The sequence below is a fragment of the Tamandua tetradactyla genome, chromosome 21, assembly GCF_023851605.1.
Source record: "Tamandua tetradactyla isolate mTamTet1 chromosome 21, mTamTet1.pri, whole genome shotgun sequence".
Lineage (NCBI taxonomy): Eukaryota > Metazoa > Chordata > Mammalia > Pilosa > Myrmecophagidae > Tamandua > Tamandua tetradactyla.
Window position 1 is genome coordinate 61,187,767 of NC_135347.1, and position 21,812 is coordinate 61,209,578.

Here is a 21,812-nt window from a genome sequence, read left to right on the forward strand (position 1 = left end):
AGAACTTGTGGGAGTGAAGGGCAAAGAAGATAAAATGGAAAAAACAATGGATACCTACAATGGTAGATCTAAAGAGACAGAAGCTACAATTAGTGAACTGGAGGATGGAACAACTGAATTCCAAAAAGAAACAGAAACTATAGGGAAAAGAATGGAAAAACTTGAGCAGGGGATCAGGGAACTGAATGACAATATGAAGCGCACAAATATACGTGTTGTGGGTGTCCCAGAAGGAGAAGAGAAGGGAAAAGGAGGAGAAAAACTAATGGAAGAAATTATCACTGAAAATTTCCCAACTCTTATGAAAGACCTAAATATACAGATCCAAGAAGTGCAGCGCACCCCAAAGAGAATAGACCCAAATAGGCGTTCTCCAAGACATTTACTAGTTAGAATGTCAGAGGTCAAAGAGAAAGAGAGGATCTTGAAAGCAGCAAGAGAAAAACAATCTGTCACATACAAGGGAAACCCGATAAGACTATGTGTAGATTTCTCAGCAGAAACCATGGAAGCTAGAAGACAGTGGGATGATATATTTAAATCACTAAAAGAGAAAAACTGCCAACCAAGACTCCTATATCCAGCAAAATTGTCCTTCAAAAATGAAGGAGAAATTAAAACATTTATAGACAAAAAGTCACTGAGAGAATTTGTGACCAAGAGACCAGCTCTGCAAGAAATACTAAAGGGAGCACTAGAGTCAGATACGAAAAGACAGAAGAGAGAGGTATGGAGTAAAGTGTAGAAAGAAGGAAAATCAGATATGATATATATAATACAAAAGCCAAAATGGTAGAGGAAGATATTATCCAAACAGTAATAACACTAAAAGTTAATGGACTGAATTTCCCAATCAAAAGACATAGAATGGCAGAATGGATTACGACCCAGCAATACCACTGCTAGGTATCTACTCAAAGGACTTAAGGGCAAAGACACACACGGACATTTGCACACCAGAGTTTATAGCAGCATTATCTACAACTGCAAAGAGATGGAAACAGCCAAAATGTCCATCAACAGACAAGTGGCTAAACAAACTGTGGCGTATACCTACGATGGAATATTATGCAGCTTTAAGACAGACTAAACTTATGAAGCACGTAATAACATGGATGGACCTCGAGAACATTATGCTGAGTGAGTCTAGCCCAAAACTAAAGGACAAATACTGTATGGTCCCACTGATGTGAACCGACATTCGAGAATCAGCTTGGAATATATCATTGGTAACAGAGACCAGCAGGAGTTAGAAACAGGGTAAGATAATGGGTAATTGGAGCTGAAGGGATACAGACTGTGCAACAGGACTAGATACAAAAACTCAAAAATGGACAGCACAATAATACCTAAGTGTAATGTAACTAGGTTGGAACACTGAATGAAGCTGCACCTGAAATATGGTTTTTTGTTTGTTTGTTTGTGTGTTTGTATCTTTTGTTTTTGTTTTTTCTTTTTCCTTTTTATATATATATATATTATTAGTATTATTATTTTAATTCTCTTCTCTATATTAACATTCTATATCTTTTTCTGCTGTTTTGCTAGTTCTTTTCCTAAATCGATGCAAATGTACTAAGAAATGATGATCATACATCTATGTGATGATACTAAGAATTACTGAGTGCATGTGTAGAATGTAATGATTTCTAAAAAAAAAAAAAAAAAAGAATTCTCCACATGGGGAAGTTGAATTTTCCCCCCTTTCTCGCTATTTCCCCAAAGGTACTTCAGGAAAACATTTTTATTCACTGTTCAAATCACTCTGGGATTTATTTATCGGGGCTTCACTCTGGACAAACCTACAAAATCTCATGTCCTACTCAAGGTTCCATGTACTTATGGTGTTCAATTAAGCTGTCCACATAAGTTATATCAAGAACTGCACTAATCAAAATATAAATTTTGTACCAAATAAACATTTTTTGCTTTAGTCTCACACATAAGTTAAAGTTTTAAAATACTAATTACCATCTATTTTCAACACCCTGCATTACTGACATTCTTTTGTTCTTCCTCATGCAGAAACATTTCTAAATTTCCTTATGTAGTCACTATCATTATACACTCTAGGCATTCCTAGATTATACCATTTTAGTCTTGATTGTCTGTTTTTCCTTCTGATTTCATTTGTGCCCCCAGGCCTCCTCCATCATTCTCACATTCAGTTTCATTCAGTGATCTAACATTATTGTATTACAATTAGGTAGTATTGTGCTATCCATTTCTGAATTTTTACAATCAGTCCTGTTGCACAATCTGTATTCCTTCAGCTCCAATTACCCAATATCTACTGTATTTCTATCTCCTGATGGTCTCTGTTATTAAGTGAAATTCTCCAAGTTCATTCACTTCCAATTGAATCCATAAAATCAATTTAGGTAGAACTGACATTTTAACTATGTTTAGTCTTCCAATCCATAAATATGGTATGCCCTTTCATTTATTTAGGTCTTCTGTGATTTCTTTTAGAAATTTCTTGTAGTTTTCTTTGTATAGGTCTTTTGTATCCTTAGTTAAATTTATTCCTAAATATTTTTATTCTTTGGTTGCAATTGTAAATGGAATTTCTTTTCTTGATTTCCCCCTCAGATCGTTCATTACTAGTGTATAGAAACACTACAGATTTCTGAGTGTTGATTTTGTAACCTGCCACTTTGCTGTACTCATTTATTAGCTCTAGTAGTTTTGCTGTAGATTTTTCAGGGTTTTCGATATATATCATCTGCAAACAGTGAGAGTTTTACTTCTTCCTTTCCAATTTTGATGCCTTGTATTTCTTTTTCTTGTCTAATTGCTCTGGCTAGAACTTCCAAACAATGTTGGATAACAATGCTGAATAACAATGGCGACAGTGGACAATCTTCTCTTGTTCCTGATCTTAGGGGCAAAGTTTTCAGTTTTTCCCCACTGAGGATGATGTTAGCTGTGGGTTTTTCATATATTCCCTTTATTATGTTGAGGAAGTTCCCTTCTATCCCTATTCTTTGAAGTGTTTTTAATAAGAAGGGATGTTGAATTTTGTCAAATGCCTTTTCTGCATCAATCGAGATGATCATGTGGTTTTTCTACTTTGATTTGTTGATATGGTGTATTACATTAATTGATTTTTTTTAATGTAGAACCATCCTTGCATACCTGGGATGAATCCTACTTGGTCATGGTGTATAATTCTTTTAATGGGTGCTAGATTTGATTTGCAAGAATTTTGTTGAGGATTTTTGCATCTATATTGATTAGAGAGATTGGTCTGTAATTTTCTTTTCTCGTAATATTTTTGGCTCTGGTATGAGGCTGATATTGGCTTCATAGAATGAGTTAGGTAGCCTTCCCTCGTCTTCAATTTTTTTGAAGAATTTGAGCAGGATTGGTGCTAATTCTTTCTTGAATATTTGGTAGAACTCACCTGTGAAGTCATCTGGTCCTGAACTTTTCTTTTTGGGAACTTCTTCATGACTAATTCAATTTTTTTCCTTGTGATTGGTTTGTTGAGGTTATCTATTTCTTCTTAAGTCAATAATAAATGTGTTTTGTTTTTTTTTTGGGGGGGGGGGGTGCTTGGCCCAGGAACCAAACCCAGTCTCCTGCATGGAAGGCAAGCATTGTACCACTGAACAATAAATTTGCTTTGCTTTAAACTGCTAAGTTTTGGGTAATATATTCTGCAGCAAGAGGATCAAAGACCATCTTAAGTCATCAAAACTGAAGGAAATCTGAAGACTTGAGACAAACTGTTGAGAAGTACTTTTTTTGTTGTTGTTCTTCAATATAGTGAATCTGAAAACTGACCATCTATTGAAGAGATAGGAGATAGACCACAAACAGAATTCTGTACCACCCAGACGGTGCTTAAAAAAAACAAGGACTAGGGCGGTGTAACAGTGACTCAGTGGCAGAATTCACGACTGCCATGCTGGAGACCCAGATTCAATTCCTGGTACCTGCCCATGCAAAAAAAAAAAAGAAAAATAAATACAAGGGCCAACCATGCATGAACCTTCAAAGCATTATGCTAAGTGAAAGAAACCAGTCAGAAAAGGCTACATGTTATATGATTCCATTTATAGGAAATGTCCAGAAAAGCCAAACCCTTAGAAGCCGAAGGAAAATTAGTGGTCGCTTACCACTAGGGAAATTGGGTGGAAATGGGGAATAACTGCTAATGGATACAGGGTTTCTTTTGGAGGTGATGAAAATTTTCTAAAATTTTCTGTGATGATTTACATAACTATGTATATTCTAAAACCCAATGAATTATATATTTTAAGTGGGTAAATTGTAATTACATCTCAATAAAGTTATTAAAAAAGTAAGAGCAACTTCTGGGAAGACAGCAGAGTAGGGTGGACTGACTTCACCCAAGCTCCATGGAATAACAAAAAAAGGGTCAAAAATAAATAAATAAGCAACCAGGACTACAACTGAAATGGAGAAACTGGGACAGAGAAAGCAAGGAGAGTGTCCTCAGTCACATGCCCACCAGGGGCAGGCAACACGTGGGCCCAAGGGAGCCGCCACTCCTCCACTCCGGCCAGCTCCCACAGCTGTCTTGGGGCACCGTGAACTGCAGTTTCTGCAGAGAGACAGGAAGACAGTGGACATGCTTCCCGTATGCATTAGGACCACTGGGTTGGGGCATGGTGCCAGAGCCCCACCCCTGAGGTGGGCAGCTGTGCTGGTTTCAAAGTATTATGCACCCCAGAAAAGCCATGTTTTGATTCTGATTCAGCCTTGTGGATGCAGCCATTTCTTTTAATCTTGATTGAATACGTAGGTTGGAATCTTTTTTATTAGATTATCTCTACTGAGATATGACACACCCAACTGTGGGTGTGACCTTTGATTAGATGGAGGTGTGACTCCACCCATCCCAGGAAGGTCTTGATTAGTTTATTGGAATTCTTTAAAAGAGGAAACATTTTGGAGTGAGTCAGAAATGACAGAAGCCTCAGAGCTGACAGAGAGAGCAGAAGCAGATACTTGAAGAACAGTTGCTTCAGAGAACACAGACGTGCTTGGAGCCCAGCAGACATCACGATGAGATGTTAAGCAAGCCAGAATCTGGGGAGAGACAAGGGAAGTCAAGAGATGAAACCCAGCCCTGGAGAAGCAAAGTGAGGAACCCTCACAGGAACAGAGTCTAAAGGCAAGAGAGCCCAGGAGCAAGGGACCAGCAGATGCCAGTCACATGACTTCCCAGGTGACAGGCATTCCAAACACAATGGCCTTTCTAGAGTGAAGGTAACCTCTAATTGGTGTTTTAATTTGGACACTTTATCTTTCTAAGAACTGTAACCTTGCAACTTATTAAATTCCTTTTTTTTAAAAGCTGTTCCAGTTCTGGTATATCGCATTCCAGCAGCTTGCAAACTAACACAGCTGCTGTGGGTTCAGAGGAGACCATGGGGTCCTTTCCCAGGGAGGAGGGGAGAAAGCAGAGCAAAGTCAATCCAACAGCTGGCTGATGAGGGAGGCTCATGGGCGCCCGGTCCTGCTCCCCTTTGCACACAGAGGCCCAGGGATCTCGGGTGTGCACAGACGGGGAGACGGGTCTACGAGGCTGGCTGAGCAGCACAGTGCCATCTTTTTTTTTCTCCCGGTACATGAGCCAGGAGTCAAACCCAGGTCTCCCACATGGCAGGTGAGCTTTCACCACTGAGCATCCTGTGCACCCCTTTCTGTCTAGTTTTTAACAGACACTCAAGTATTTTGGGGGGCGGGGGTGCATGGGTCATGAATCAAATCCAGGTCTCCCACGTGACAGGCAGGCATTCTGCTGCTGATCTTCCGTGCATTTTTTATGCCAAGCTTTTAAAAGACTCAAGAACAACTGCACCCCCTACACGAGATCTGGGCCTTCATTTGGTGGGGAATTACTGACAAACCAAGTGCAAAAGGGGACCTTCAAGGCAAACCAACGTAAATACAAGACTTTAGATGAATGAAGGAAATAATCTTATTAACATAGTCAAATGTCCAGAATACAACAGAAAATCAAAAACACATAAAGATCCAAGCAGAAATGACCCAGCTAAACAACCAAATCAAAAAACTGAAGGGGACATAGAATATGGAACAACTACTCAAGACTATTCATAAATAAAGAATATCAAGAAGACACTAGAAGCTGACCAAGCCTGTTGCCTTCTCACTTTTGCTTTGGCTTTCCAGTTCCCCCCCTGGATGGAAAGGGCAGCCTGGCTGTAAATGGTCAGACAGTCCCCATCTCATGCCACCAATCCCCAGCCCCTAACCAGCACAGAGCAGATACTGGCAGTGGCAGGAGCAGGCAACAAGGAAGATAGCAGGATGGCTGCTGGCATGTGTGGTGGACTGTGGATATACAAAACTAGGATATGCTGGAAATACAGAACCACAGTTTATCATTCCTTTTTGTATTACTATTAAGAAGTCAGCAAAAGCGGGTGATCAAGCTCAGAGGAGGGGTGGTGAAAGGTGTCAATGACCTAGACTTCTTCATTGGTGATGAAGCAATAGAAAGGCCAACATATGAACAAAGTGGCCAATCCTTCAAGGAATAGTTGACGACTGGGACTTGATGGAAAGGTTTATGGAGCAAGTGACCTTTAAATACTTAGGGGCAGAACTTGAAGACCATTATTTCCTTTTGACTGATCCTCCCCTGAATACTCTAGAAAACAGGGAATATACTAGTTGAAATAATGTATGAGTACTTCAGTGCTCCAGGCTTGTACATTGCTGTGCAGGCTGTTCTTGCTTTAGCTGCATCTTGTACCTCCAGACAAGCAGGAGAATGGATGGTGACTGGTACAGTAATAGATAGTGGAGATGGTGTCACTCATGTCATTCCTGTGGATAAAGGCTATGTGATTGGCAGCTGTATTAAGCACATTTCAATCATAGGTTGAGATACGACATATTTTATTCAGCAACTGCTGAGAGACCAAGACACAGGAATCCCCCAGAGCAATCCTCAGAAGCAGCTAAGGTAGTAAAGGGGCACCATAGTTATGTAGGCCCAGATTTAGAAAACGAATTTAACAAGTATGACACAGAGGATCAAAGTAGATTAAGCAGTGTACTGGAATCAATGCCACCTAAAAAGAACTTTCCACTGATTCTTGAGACCTGAAATATTTTTTTACCCAGGGTTTGCTAATCCAGACATCATACAATCTATCTCAGAAGTTGCAGATGAGGTAATTCAGAATTGTCCTGTTGATGTCAGACGTCCTTTCTACAAGAACATTGTCCTCTCTGGAGGTTCAACCATGTTCAGGGACTCTGGACGTCACTTGCAAAGAGATTCAAAAAGGACTGTAGATGTCAGGCTGAAATTAAGTGAGGAATTAAGTGGTGGGAGAATGAAATCAAAGTCTATTGACATACAAGTGATTACATACCACATGCAGCAATATGCAGTCTGGTTTGGGGGATTGATGCTGACCTCCACACTTGAGCTCTACCACTCCAACAAGGATTATGAAGAAATTGGACCTAGCGTTTGTCATCACAACCCAGTGTTTGGAGTCACATCACAAAATTGACTTCAGTTATCGGGGCTAGGGGGATAGAGAAGAGATAATCTTTCTGATTGCCTGTTTTGTCTGGATGGTTGTTTTGAAGTTTTAAGTCTGACTTGACAATGATAAGGCCAAACATAATTACACAGGAATATTTTAAAAAGTGTATCACAACATGCAAATGTACAGGAAAGCCAAAATAAATGAGTGTTTTCTTTAGATTGTACATTTGACTCTTATGTGTAACAAAAAGAAGTAGGTTTTAGTTCTTTATGGGCCCTGATATTTTCAATATTATTGAATTATTCAAGATTTGATGGGATTTATCAGTAAGTAGATCACTCTGTAATGCTTGAATTGTACACTTATAAGTGTGTAGGGCAAAAGCTTGTTTATATTTCATATTTTTTATACTTTGAGGAAAAGTCAAAGAAAAACTGTAGTATTTGAGGAAAAAAAGTGACCAAGTAACAGATAAATTGTAAAAATAGCCTCATGAGACTTGACATACACACTCATGGGATTCCATCCATCCCCCCTCCACCCGCTCCATGGTGTTCTCTGCAAATGCTTTTGGAACTAAGAAGCTAGTATTTTGGATTAATCGATTCTGCTAGTGCTTTCTGATTACTTGCATTCTGTTTCATGCTTTAAAAGAAAAGTAAAGACAAGACTGTCAGACCAGTACTGCACTTCTGTAGCGTCACTTCTTATTAAAAAAACAATAATCTGATGATCAGAATTGGTGTATTTAAAACCTAACACCATCCTAATAAAGGCACAAATTTCTTTAAAAAAAAAAAAGAACTACAAGAGCATAAAGAATTTAAAGACTTAAATAGAAAAATAGTGGCTCTCACAAAGATGAAATATACTGTAGACCAAATTAGAAATATACTAGAGACAAATGATAGCAGATTCAAAGAAGTAGAAGGAAGTATAAGTGAGCTAGAAAACAGAACAATTGAACTAGAGCACATAAAAGGACAAATGGCAAGAAATATGGAAAAAATGGAACGGGACCTCAGGGAAATGACAGACAACAAAAGGCTCACAAATATAAGAATGATAAGTGTCCCAGAAGAAGAGAAGAGTAAAGGGTTGGGAAGGTCAGTTAACAATATAATCAGGGAAAACTTCCCAACCCTTAAAAAAGACATAAGCAGGATACAACTTTTTCTCAAGTGCTCATGGATCATTCTCAAAGATAGACCACATGCTGGGTCAAAAAGCAAGTCTTAACAAATTTAAAAAGATTGAAATCATACACAACACTTTCTCGGATCATAAAGGAATGAAGTTGGAAATCAATAATAGGTGGAGTGCCAGAAAATTCACAAATACGTGGAGGCTCAACAACACACTCTTAAACAACGAGTGGGTCAAAGAAGAAATTGCAAGAGAAATTAGTAAATACCTCGAGGCGAATGAAAATGAAAACACAACATACCAAAACTTATGGGACACAGCAAAGGCAGTGCTAAGAGGGAAATTTATTGCCCTAAATGCCTATATCAGAAAAGAAGAAAAGGCAAAAATGCAGGAATTAACTGTCCACTTGGAAGAACTGGAGAAAGAACAGCAAACTAATCCCAAAGCAAGCAAAAGGAAAGAAATAACAAAGATTAGAGCAGAAATAAATGAAATTGAAAACATGAAAACAATAGAGAAAATCAATAAGACCAGAAGTTGGTTCTATGAGAAAATCAATAAGATTGATGGGCCCCTATCAAGATTGACAAAAAGAAGAAGAGAGAGGATGCAAATAAATAAGATCAGAAATGGAAGAGGAGACATAACTACTGACCTCACAGAAATTAAGGAGGTAATAACAGGATACTATGAACAACTTTACGCTAATAAATACAACAATTTAGAGGAAATGGACGGGTTCCTGGAAAGACATGAACAACCAACTTTGACTCAAGAAGACATAGATGACCTCAACAAACCAATCACAAGTAAAGAAATTGAATTAGTCATTCAAAAGCTTCCTAAAAAGAAAAGTCCAGGACCAGACGGCTTCACATGTGAATTCTATCAAACATTCCAGAAAGAATTAGTACCAACTCTCCTCAAACTCTTCAAAAAAAACAAAGTGGAGGGAAAACTACCTAATTCATTCTATGAAGCCAACATCACCCTCATACAAAACCAGGCAAAGATATTACAAAAAAAGAAAACTACAGACCAATCTCTCTAATGAATACAGATGCAAAAATTCTCAATAAAATTCTAGCAAATCGTATCCAAGAACACATTAAAAGAATTATACATCATGACCAAGTAGGATTCATCCCAGGTATGCAAGGATGGTTCAACATAAGAAAATCAATTAATGTAATACACCATATCAACAAATCAAAGCAGAAAAATCACATGATCATCTCAATTGATGCAGAGAAGACATTTGACAAGATTCAACATCCTTTCCTGTTGAAAACACTTCAAAGGATAGGAATACAAGGGAACTTCCTTAAAATGATAGAGGGAATATATGAAAAACCCACAGCTAATATCATCCTCAATGGGGAAAAATTGAAAACTTTCCCCCTAAGATCAGGAACAAGACAAGGATGTCCACTACCACCACTATTATTCAACATTGTGTTGGAGGTTCTAGCCAGAGCAATTAGACAAGAAAAAGAAATACAAGGCATCAAAATTGGAAAGGAAGAAGTAAAACTATCACTGTTTGCAGACGATATGATACTATATGTTGAAAACCTGGAAAAATCCACAACAAAACTACTAGAGCTAATAAATGAGTACAGCAAAGTAGCAGGTTACAAGATCAACATTCAAAAATCTGTAGCATTTCTATACACTAGCAATGAACAAGCGGAGGGGGAAATCAAGAAACGAATCCCATTTACAATTACAACTAAAAGAATAAAATACCTAGGAATAAATTTAACTAAAGAGACAAAAAACCTATATAAAGAAAACTACAAAAAACTGTTAAAGGAAATCACAGAAGACCTAAATAGATGGAAGGGCACACCGTGTTCATGGATTGGAAGACTAAATATAGTTAAGATGTCAATCCTACCTAAATTGATTTACAGATTCAATGCAATACCAATCAAAATCCCAACAACTTATTTTTCAGAAATAGAAAAACCAATAAGCAAATTTATCTGGAAGGGCAGGGTGCCCCGAATTGCTAAAAAACATCTTGAGGAATAAAAACGAAGCTGGAGGTCTCACGTTGCCTGACTTTAAGGCCTATTATGAAGCCACAGTGGTCAAAACAGCATGGTATTGGCATAAAGATAGATATATCGACCAATGGAATCGAATAGAGTGCTCAGATATAGACCCTCTCATCTATGGACATTTGATCTTTGATAAGGCAGTCAAGCCAACTCACCTGGGACAGAACAGTCTCTTCAATAAATGGTGCCTAGAGAACTGGATATCCACATGCAAAAGAATGAAAGAAGACCCATATCTCACACCCTATACAAAAATTAACTCAAAATGGATCAAAGATCTAAACATTAGGTCTAAGACCATAAAACAGTTAGAGGAAAATGTAGGGAGATATCTTATGAAACTTACAATTGGAGGCAGTTTTATGGACCTTAAACCTAAAGCAAGAGCACTGAAGAAGGAAATAAACAAATGGGAGCTCCTCAAAATTAAACACTTTTGTGCATCAAAGAACTTCATCAAGAAAGTAGAAAGACAGCCTACACAATCGGAGACAATATTTGGAAATGACATATCAGATAAAGGTCTAGTGTCCAGAATTTATAAAGAGATTGTTCAACTCAACAACAAAAAGACAGCCAATCCAATTACAAAATGGGAAAAAGACTTGAACAGACACCTATCAGAAGAGGAAATACAAATGGCCAAAAGGCACATGAAGAGATGCTCAATGTCCCTGGCCATTAGAGAAATGCAAATCAAAACCACAATGAGATATCATCTCACACCCACCAGAATGGCCATTATCAACAAAACAGAAAATGACAAGTGCTGGAGAGGATGCAGAGAAAGAGGCACACTTATCCACTGTTGGTGGGAATGTCAAATGGTGCAACCACTGTGGAAGGCAGTTTGGCGGTTCCTCAAAAAGCTGAATATAGAATTGCCATACGACCCAGCAATACCATTGCAGGGTATCTACTCAAAGGACTTAAGGGCAAAGACACAAACGGACATTTGCACACCAATGTTTATAGCAGCATTATTTACAATTGCAAAGAGATGGAAACAGCCAAAATGTCCATCAACAGAAGAGTGGCTAAACAAACTGTGGTATATACGTACGATGGAATATTATGCAGCTTTAAGACAGGATAAACTTATGAAGCATGTAATAACATGGATGGACCTAGAGAACATTATGCTGAGTGAGTCTAGCCAAAAACTAAAGGACAAATATTGTATGGTCCCACTGATGTGAACCGACATTCGAGAATAAACTTGGAATATGTCATTGGTAACAGAGTCCAGCAGGAGTTAGAAACAGGGTAAGATAATGGGTAAATGGAGCTGAAGGGATACAGACTGTGCAACAGGACTAGATACAAAAACTCAAAAATGGACAGCACAATAATACCTAATGGTAAAGTAATCATGTTAAAACACTGAATGAAGCTGCATCTGAGCTATAGGTTTTTTTTTTTACTATTGTTATTATTTTTATTTTTTTCTCTATATTAACATTCTATATCTTTTTCTGTTGTGTTGCTAGTTCTTCTAAACCAATGCAAATGTACTAAGAAACGATGATCATGCAGCTATGTGATGATGTTAAGAATTACTGACTGCATATGTAGAATGGTATGATTTCTAAATGTTGGGTTAATTTCTTTTTTTCCGTTAATTAATAAAAAAAAAATGACATAAATATGCAAATCAAAGAGACCCAACAAACACCAAATAGAATAAATCCAAATAGGGTGACTCCAAGACATATAATAATCATACCGTCAAATGTCGAAGAGATGCAAAAAGTCCTGAAAGTAAGCCTGAGAATAGCAATCTCATACATACAAGGGAAATCACATAAGACTGACTCTGCATGACTCAACAGGCACCATGGAGACAAGAAAGAAGTGGTATGATATATTAAAAACCCTGAACGAGAAAGGCCTCCAGCCAAGAATTCTTTATCCAGCCAAACTGTCCTTCAAAATTGAGGGAGAGATTAAAATCTTTAAAGACAAAGACTGAGAGAACTGGTCAACAAGAGACCTGCCCTGGGGTGAAAGTCTCCCTGGTGGGGTGAAAGATGACTCCCAGGGATGAGCCTGGCCCTAGCACCATAGGATAAACATGCAATCCTGACCAAAGGGGGAAAAGAAGGGTAACTGATAAAGTATTCAGTGGGGCTGAGAGAGTTCAAATAGGGTTGAGAGGCTACTCTGGAGGTCACTCTTATGCAAGTTTCAGCTAGACATTGCTACATAGGAAACCCCAACAAAAACCATTCCTGCCAATCCTACAGAATACCTAGTGCATATATAAGATTCTACAAAAGGTTCCAAGCACTAGGGTGGCTTTTCAGAAACCCACAACCTCTAGATGGGTCCCCAGAGGAGATAAATCCTGAAATGCTGAGGGGCCAGCCTCTCCAGAACATCAACTAGTTTCATCCCCCATCCTATATTCCAACATTAAAAAATTAGAATGGCTATTGCCCAAATACCCCTAAAGAGTGGGATAAAAAGATCAAAGGTGATGGTAAAGCTATACAGAGAAGGTAGGGTTTAGCGAATGAATAGGACAGCTGAATCATTATACTGATATTTCTTTTAGTCTCTAGTATCTTAGAGCAGCTAGAAATAAATCTGAAATTGTGGAATTTTAACGCATATCAAACTCTGAAATCTGTTCTACAACTAATTATTGTAATATGCTTTGAAATTCATTGCTTCTTTGTATATATGTTATTTTTCACAAAAAAGTCAACTGTAATGATAAATGCACAGCCTATGGCAACACTGTGAACCACTAACTGTACACTTTGGATGATTATGTGCCTATATAATATATATCAACAAAAAATAAATAATTAAAAAAAAGATCAAAGGAGAATGTGGAATTATAAAAGAGAAGGTAGGATTTAACCAATGAGTATAACTCCTGAATCATTACACTGATATTTCTTTTAGTCTCCAGTGTCTTGGAACGGCCAGAAGGAAAAATCTAAAATTGTGGAACTGTAACCCATACCAAACTCTGAAATCCGTTCTATAACTAATTGTTGTAGCATGCTGTGAAATGTATTGCTTTTTTTTATACATGTTACTTTTTTACAATAAAAAAAATTTAATTAAAAAATAAAGAATAAAAACACAAACAATAAATTCAAGGAAAAAAAAAGAGAGAGAGCTTTGCCCTATAAGAAATATTAAAGGGAGTTCTGTTGGCTGAAACAAACAAAAAAGTCAGAAGAGGGAGGTCTGGAGGAGGGCACAAAAATGAAGAATACCCCAGTAAGGGTAATTTAAAAGATAAAAAGAGAGAAAAGGAAAAGAATATAATAGATCTGGTGAAAAAAAAAAGAGAGAGAGGAAGAAAATAGTAAATTCAAGAACTTCTACAATAATAACTTTGAACACTAATGGACTAAACTCACTAATTAAAAGATACAGATTGGCAGAATGGGTTAAAAAATATGATCCAGTTATATAAGCTGTCTACAAGAGACCCATCTTAGACCCAAGGATACATGTAGGTTGAAAGTGAAAGGATAGAAAAAGATGTTTTATGCAAGCTGTAACCAAAAGAAGCTATACTGCTATCAGATAAAATAGAATTTAAATGTAAAGACATCATAAGAGACAAAGAAGGACACTACATATTAATAAAAGGGACAATCTACCAAGAAGAAATAATATTAAGTGCTTTGGATAATTTTAATCTTATTAAATTTATAAAGATTTGTTTTGTGTCCCAGCATATGATCTATCCTGGAGAACTTTCCACAAGCACTGGAGAAGACTGCATATCCTGGTGTTATGGGATATAATGATCTATATATGTCTGTTAGGTCTAATTCATTTATTGCCTTGTTTAAGTTATCTATTTCCTTGCTGATCCTCTGTCTGGTTGTTCTATCTATAGAGGAGAGTGGTGTATTGAAGTCTCCCACTACTATTGTTGAAACATATATAGGTTCCTTCAGTTTTGCCAATATCTGCCTCATGCACTTTGGAGCTCCTTCATTGGGAGCATAAACGTTCTCTGACCAGAACTGAGTGAAGCTGGAAATTAACAACAATCAAAGAATTAGAACTTTCACAAACATATGGAGATTAAACAATACACTTAATTAATTAGTGGGTCAAAGAAGAAACTGCTAGAGAAATCACTAAATATCTGGAGATGAATGAAAATGAGAATAGAACATATCAAAATTTATGAGATGGGGCAAAGGCAGTCCTGGGATGGAAATATATTGCCCTAAATGTCTATTAAAAACAGCAAGCAAAACTTGAGGACTATACTGCTTACCTGGAGAAATTAGAGAAAGAACAGTAAACCAACCACAAAGCAAACAGACAAAAAGAAAAGACAAAGATTGTAGCATAAATGAACAAACTGGAGGACAAAAAAAAAAGAAAGAATCAATAAACCCAAAAGTTGGTTGTTTGAGAAAATGAATAAAATCGATGGACCCATAGCCAGGCTGGCAAAGGAAAAAAGAGAGAGGATGCAAATAAACAAAATTAGAAATGAGAAGGGGTCATCACCATAGATCCTGAAGAAATTTTAAAAATATGAGGATCCTATGAACAACTATATGACAACAAACTAGATGAAATGGATATATTCTTAACACACGAACAACCCACACTGACTCAAGAAGAAAGATCTCCACAAGCCAATTACAAGCAAAGAGACTTGTAACCAAAAATCAAAAATCTTCCTACAACAAAAAGCCCAGAACCAGACAGCTTCACAGGGAAATTTTATGAAACATTCCAAAAAGAAATAACACCAATCCTGCTCAAACTCTTCCAAAAACTTGAGGAAAAAGGAACGCTACCTAACTCATTTTATGAAGCTATTACTCTAATACCAAAATTGCATAAAACCCCAACAGAAAAGGAAAACTAAAGACCAATCTCCCTAATGAACAAATGCACAAATTCTCAACAAAATACTTGCAATTCAAATCCAACAGGATGAGCCAGGACCTGGCATCATGGGATTAAGAAAGCCTGTTTGACCAAAATAAGGAAGAGAAAAATGAGACAAAGTTTCAAAGGCTAAGAGATTTCAAACAGACTCAGGAAGTTATCCTGGAGGTTATTCTTATGCATTACACAGATATCCCTTTTTAGTTTATGTTATATTGGAATGGCTAGAGAGAAGAATCTGAATCAGTGGGCTTGATTCTTGAAGACAACTGTATAACCATAAAGATTTTATGTAACTGTGTGACTGTGAAAACCTTGTGTCTGATGCTCCTTTACCCAGGGTATGGGCAGATGAGTAAAAAAACAAAGACCAAAATTAAATAAGTAATAGAGGGGAATAAGGGATTAAAAACATTGGGTAGACTGAAATACTAGTGGTCAGAGAAAGGGAGGGAAAGCGATATGGGATGGGTAAGTTTTTTTCTTTTATTCCTTTTATTTTTTTCTGGGGTGATGCAAATGTTCTAAAAATGATCATGCTGATGAATACACAACTATGTAACATCTTGTGAGCCACTGATTGTATACTCTGGATGGACTGTATGTGTGTAAAGATATCTCAATTAAAATATTTTAAAAAACACTGGTTTGTCCAGAGTGATGCCCTGATAAATCCCAGAGTGATTTGAACAGTGAATAAAAAAGTATTTGCAAAAGTCCCCTTCAGGGAATGGTGAGAAAGGGGGAAAATTCAACTTCTCTAAGGTGAATTCTCAATATTCTCACAAGCAGTGTGGACAACCAAAGCTATAGGCTGAGCCCCCAATCTTGGGGTTTCTTTATATGAAATTTAACCCCACAAAAGATCAGCCAAGCCTACTTAAAATCAGGCCCAAGAGTTACTCCCAAGAGAAACTCTTGTGTTGCTCAGATGTGGCCTCTCTCTCCAGCGACACAACAGGCAAACTCACCACCTTCCCCCTGTCTACGTGAGACATGACTCTTAGGGGTGTGGATTTTCCTGGCAATGTGGGGCAGAAATCCTAGAATGAGCTGAGACTTAGCATCAAGGGATTGAGAAAAATCCCAGAATGAGCTGAGACTCAGCATCAAGGGATTGAGAAAAGCTTCTTGACCAAAAGGGGGACGAGTGAAATGAGACAAAATAAAGTATCAATGGCTGAGAGGTTGCAAACGGAGTCAAGAGGTTATCCTAGAGGTTATTCTTAATGGAAAAGGCTAAAGGGAACTGCCTGAAAACGTAGAGCTGTGTTCCAGTAGCCGTGTTTCTTGAAGATGATTGTATAATGATAAAGATTCACAATGTGACTGTGTGATTTTGAAAACCTTGTGTCTGATGCTTCTTTTATCTACCTTGTCAACAGATGAGTAAAACATATGGAATAAAAATAAATAATAGGGGGAACAAATGATAAAATAAATTTAGATTGAAATGCTAGTGATCAATGAAAGGGAGGGGCAAGGGGTATGGTATGTGTGAATTTTTTTTCTGTTTTATTTCTTTTTCTGAATAGATGCAAATGTTCCAAGAAATGATCATGATGATGAATATGCAACTATGTGATGATATTGTGAATTACTGATTACATATGTAGAACGGAATGATCAAAGTTAAGAATGTTTGTGTTTGTTTGGTGTTTTTTGGTATTTAAAAAAATAATAAAATAATTAAGAAAAAATTTAAAAAATCATTTAAAAAACAAACCCAATGGCATTAAAAGAATTATACATCAAGAACAAGTGGAAGGAGGGGGCCAAGATGGCGGCTTAGTAATGTGCACACGTTTTTAGTTCGTCCTCCAGAGCAACTACTAAATAACCAGAAACAGTACAGAACAGCTCCTGGAGCCAGGACAGTGAGCAGACACACAGCGTATCCCAGTCTGGACCAGCTGGACCGGCTGCGAGTCTCCAGAACAGGAGAGCCTTCCAAAGTTAAAGGAGCCACAACATCTTTTGCTGGTGGGACCCACAGACAGACAAGCGCCACATACTGGGCAAGATAATAAAAGCAGAGCCCAGAGATTTCACAGAAAAGTCTTTCAACCTGCTGGGTCTCACACTCAGGGAAAACTGATGCAGGTGATTCCTTCCCCCCGAAAGGAGGCCAGCTTAGTCCGGGAAATACCAGCTGGAGTCTGTAATACCTATGTAGACGCTCCTAAGGGTGGGTAGGGAAAAGGCACATTAGAAGCAGGACAAGAAACAAGAAAACAAGAACTGAAAAATTACCCTCTGTTAAACAAAACTTAAGCTAGAGGCCCAGAAAAAGCTTAACTGAAGGTCAATGAACAGACAGACAACGAACTCATTTAGCAAGAAAACCCTAGGTAAGATAAGTGAAAGCAATCTCCAGAATAAACTAATTAAGGTAATTAAATGTCCAGATGCCAGCAAAAAAAAACAAATCACACCAGAAAAATTGAAGATATGGCCCAGTCAAAGGAACAAACCAATAGTTCAAATGAGATACAGGAGCTGAGACAACTAATTCTGAATATACGAACAGAAATCGAAAACCTCCTCAAAAAAAAAAAATCAATCGAGGGAGGACATGAAGAAGGCAAGGAATGAACAAAAAGAAGAAATGGAAAGTCGGAAAAAACAAATCACAGAACTTATGGGAATGAAAGATACAGTAGAAGAGATGGAAAAAACAATGGAAACCTACAATGGTAGATTTCAAGAGACAGAGGGAAGAATTAGTGAACTGGAGGATGGAACATTTGAAATCCAAAAAGAAACAGAAACGGTAGGGAACAGAATGGAAAAATTTGAGCAGGGGCTCAGGGAATTGAATGATAATATGAAGCGTACAAATATACGTGTGGTGTGTGTCCCAGAAGGAGAAGAAAAGGGAAAAGGAGGAGAAAAACTAATGGAAGAAATTATCACTGAAAATTTCCCAACTCTTATGAAAGACTTAAAATTACAGATCCAAGAAGTGCAGCGCACCCCAAAGAGAACAGATCCAAATAGACATTCTCCAAGACACTTACTAGTCAGAATGTCAGAGATCAAAGAGAAAGAGAGGATCTTGAAAACAGGAAGAGAAAAGAAATCCATCACATACAAGGGAAACCCAATAAGACTATGCGTAGATTTCTCAGCAGAAACCATGGAGGCAAGAAGACAGTGAGATGATATATTTAAATTACTAAAAGAGAAAAACTGCCAACCAAGAATTCTATATTCAGCAAAACTGTCCTTCAAAAATGAGGGAGATCTTTCTCCGCGGGCGGCACTCCCGCCGCCAGCCAGCCCTCCTCTCCCTCTTTCTCCGCGGACGGCGCTCCCGCCGCCAGCAAGCCAGCCCTCCTCTCCCTCTTTCTCCGCCGGCGGGGCTCCCGCCACCATCTTGCCCTTCTCTTTCCCCTCCTGCTCCGGCGCTCCATCCGCCATCTTATCCTTCCCTTTCCCCTCCTACTCCGGCGGCTCTCAAACCACCACAGTGCCCTCTGCCGCCTTCACCAGCTCCTCCGCCACCTTCCTCGACAGCCTTGCCACCCTCACCTTTCCTCCTTCAGAACAACTACTGGGGGAGTGGAGACAATACACAGCAGCTCCCGGAACCATGATGGAGATCAAAGGGACGGCGTACCCCATCCTGGAACGGCTGACTGTCTGAGAGAACCAGCTCCGGTGAGATCGCCGAGGGGCGCGGGCTTTCCCGGGTGGGACGGCAAGTGGCCGGAGTCCCTCCCTTCCTCCTTCCCAGGACAGCTGGCAGAATTGGGCAGGCGGTCCCCTCGGGCCGCGGTGGCTGGCGCCCCCACCACGCAAGGCCTCCCGGAAAAACTGAGAGAGCTGGGTCGGAAATGCCCAGACAGCAGAGAACAGTGACCAGGGAGGGTCTCTTCCAAACACGTGACTCCCCGGTCTGGCTGGGAACGGTGCACTCTCCCGGGTCGCGGCGGCTGGCGCCCTCCCGCTACAATTGGCGCCCCGGGCCGACTAGGAAAATCGGACGGGCGCTCTCCCGGGCTGCGGCAGCCGGCGACCCTCCCCGCGTTCGGACCCCCGGGCCGGCTGGCACTCTTCCAAGCCGCTTCGGCTGGCGAACCTCCCCCACGGTGAGAGTTTTCCAAGGTTAAAGGACCCACAGCACCTTTTGCTGGTGGAATCCGCAGACAAACGTGTGCCACGAGCGCCACCTACTGGACAGGATAGGAAAGACAGAACCCAGAGATTACACAGAAGGATCTTTCAGTCTGTTGGGTCCAACACCCAGGGAAGTCTGACTAAAATGCCCAGACGCCAGCAGAAGATAACGGATCACGCTCAGAAAACTGAAAACATGGCCCAGTCAAAGGAACAGACCAATAGTTCAAATGAGATACAGGAGATGAAACAACTAATGCTGAATATACGAACAGAAATGGAAAACCTCTTCAAAAACTAAATCGATAAATTGAGGGAGGACATGAGGAAGACATGGGCTGAACAAAAAGAAGAAATAGAAAAACTGAAAAAACGAATCACAGAACTTATGGAAGTGGAGGATAAAGCAGAAAAGATGGAAAAAACAATGGATGCCTACAATGATAGATTTAAAGAGACAGAAGATAGAATTAGTGATTTGGAGGATGGAACATCTGAATTCCAAAAAGAAACAGAAACTATCGGGAAAAGAATGGAAAATTTTGAACAGGGTATCAGGGAACTCAAGGACAATATGAACCGCACAAACATACGTGTTGTGGGTATCCAAGAAGGAGAAGAGAAGGGAAAAGGAGGAGAAACACTAATGGAAGAAATTATCACTGAAAACTTCCCAACTCTTATGAAAGACCTAAAATTACAGATCGAAGAAGTGCAGCGCACCCCAAAGAGATTAGACCCAAATAGGCGTTCTCCAAGACACTTACTAGTTAGAATGTCAGAGGTCAAAGAGAAAGAGAGGATTTTGAAAGCAGCGAGAGAAAAACAATCCATCACATACAAGGGAAACCCAATAAGACTATGTGTAGATTTCTCAGCAGAAACCATGGAAGCTAGAAGACAGTGGGATGATATATTTAAATTACTAAAAGAGAAAAACTGCCAACCAAGACTCCTATATCCAGCAAAATTGTCCTTCAAAAATGAGGGAGAAATTAAAACATTCTCAGACAAAAAGTCACTGAGAGAATTTGTGACCAAGAGACCAGCTCTGCAAGAAATACTAAAGGGAGCACTAGAGTCAGATACGAAAAGACAGAAGAGAGAGGTATGGAGAAGAGTGTAGAAAGAAGGAAAGTCAGATATGATATATATAATACAAAAGGCAAAATGGTAGAGGAAAATATTATTCAAACAGTAATAACACTAAATGTTAATGGACAGAATTCCCCAATCAAAAGACATAGACTGGCAGAATGGATTAAAAAACAGGATCCTTCTATATGCTGTCTACAGGAAACACATCTTAGACCCAAAGATAAACATAGGTTGAAAGTGAAAGGTTGGGAAAAGATATTTCAAGCAAATAACAACCAGAAAAGAGCAGGAGTGGCTATACTAATATCCAACAAATTAGACTTCAAATGTAAAACAGTTAAAAGAGACAAAGAAGGACACTATCTACTAATAAAAGGAACAATTAAACAAGAAGACATAACAATCATAAATATTTATGCACCGAACCAGAATGGCCCAAAATACGTGAGGAATACACTGCAAGCACTGAAAAGGGAAATAGACACATATACCATAATAGTTGGAGACTTCAATTCACCACTCTCATCAATGGACAGAACATCTAGACAGAGGATCAATAAAGAAATAGAGAATCTGAATATTACTATAAATGAGCTAGACATAACAGACATTTATAGGACATTACATCCCACAACAGCAGGATACACCTATTTCTCAACTGCTCATGGATCATTCTCAAAGATAGACCATATGCTGGGTCAAAAAGCAAGTCTTAACAAATTTAAAAAGATTGAAATCATACACAACACTTTCTCGGATCATAAAGGAATGAAGTTGGAAATCAATAATACGCGGAGGGCCAGAAAATTCACAAATACATGGAGGCTCAACAACACACTCTTAAACAACAAGTGGGTCAAAGAAGAAATGGCAAGAGAACTTAGTAAATACCTCAAGGTGAATGAAAACGAAAACACAACATATCAAAACCTATGGGACGCAGCAAAGGCAGTGTTAAGAGGGAAATTTATTGCCCTAAATG

General features: G+C 38.7%; 1 protein-coding gene and 1 pseudogene across 2 annotated transcripts in view; one reads left to right on the forward strand and one right to left on the reverse strand.

Annotated features, from left to right (window-relative positions):
• MCCC2 (methylcrotonyl-CoA carboxylase subunit 2) overlaps positions 1–21,812 on the reverse strand; it is a 128,475-nt gene that overhangs the window by 57,432 nt on the left and 49,231 nt on the right. The gene's annotated exons all lie outside the window — the stretch shown is intronic.
• LOC143665793 (actin-related protein 3 pseudogene) lies at positions 5,635–7,529 on the forward strand (annotated as a pseudogene).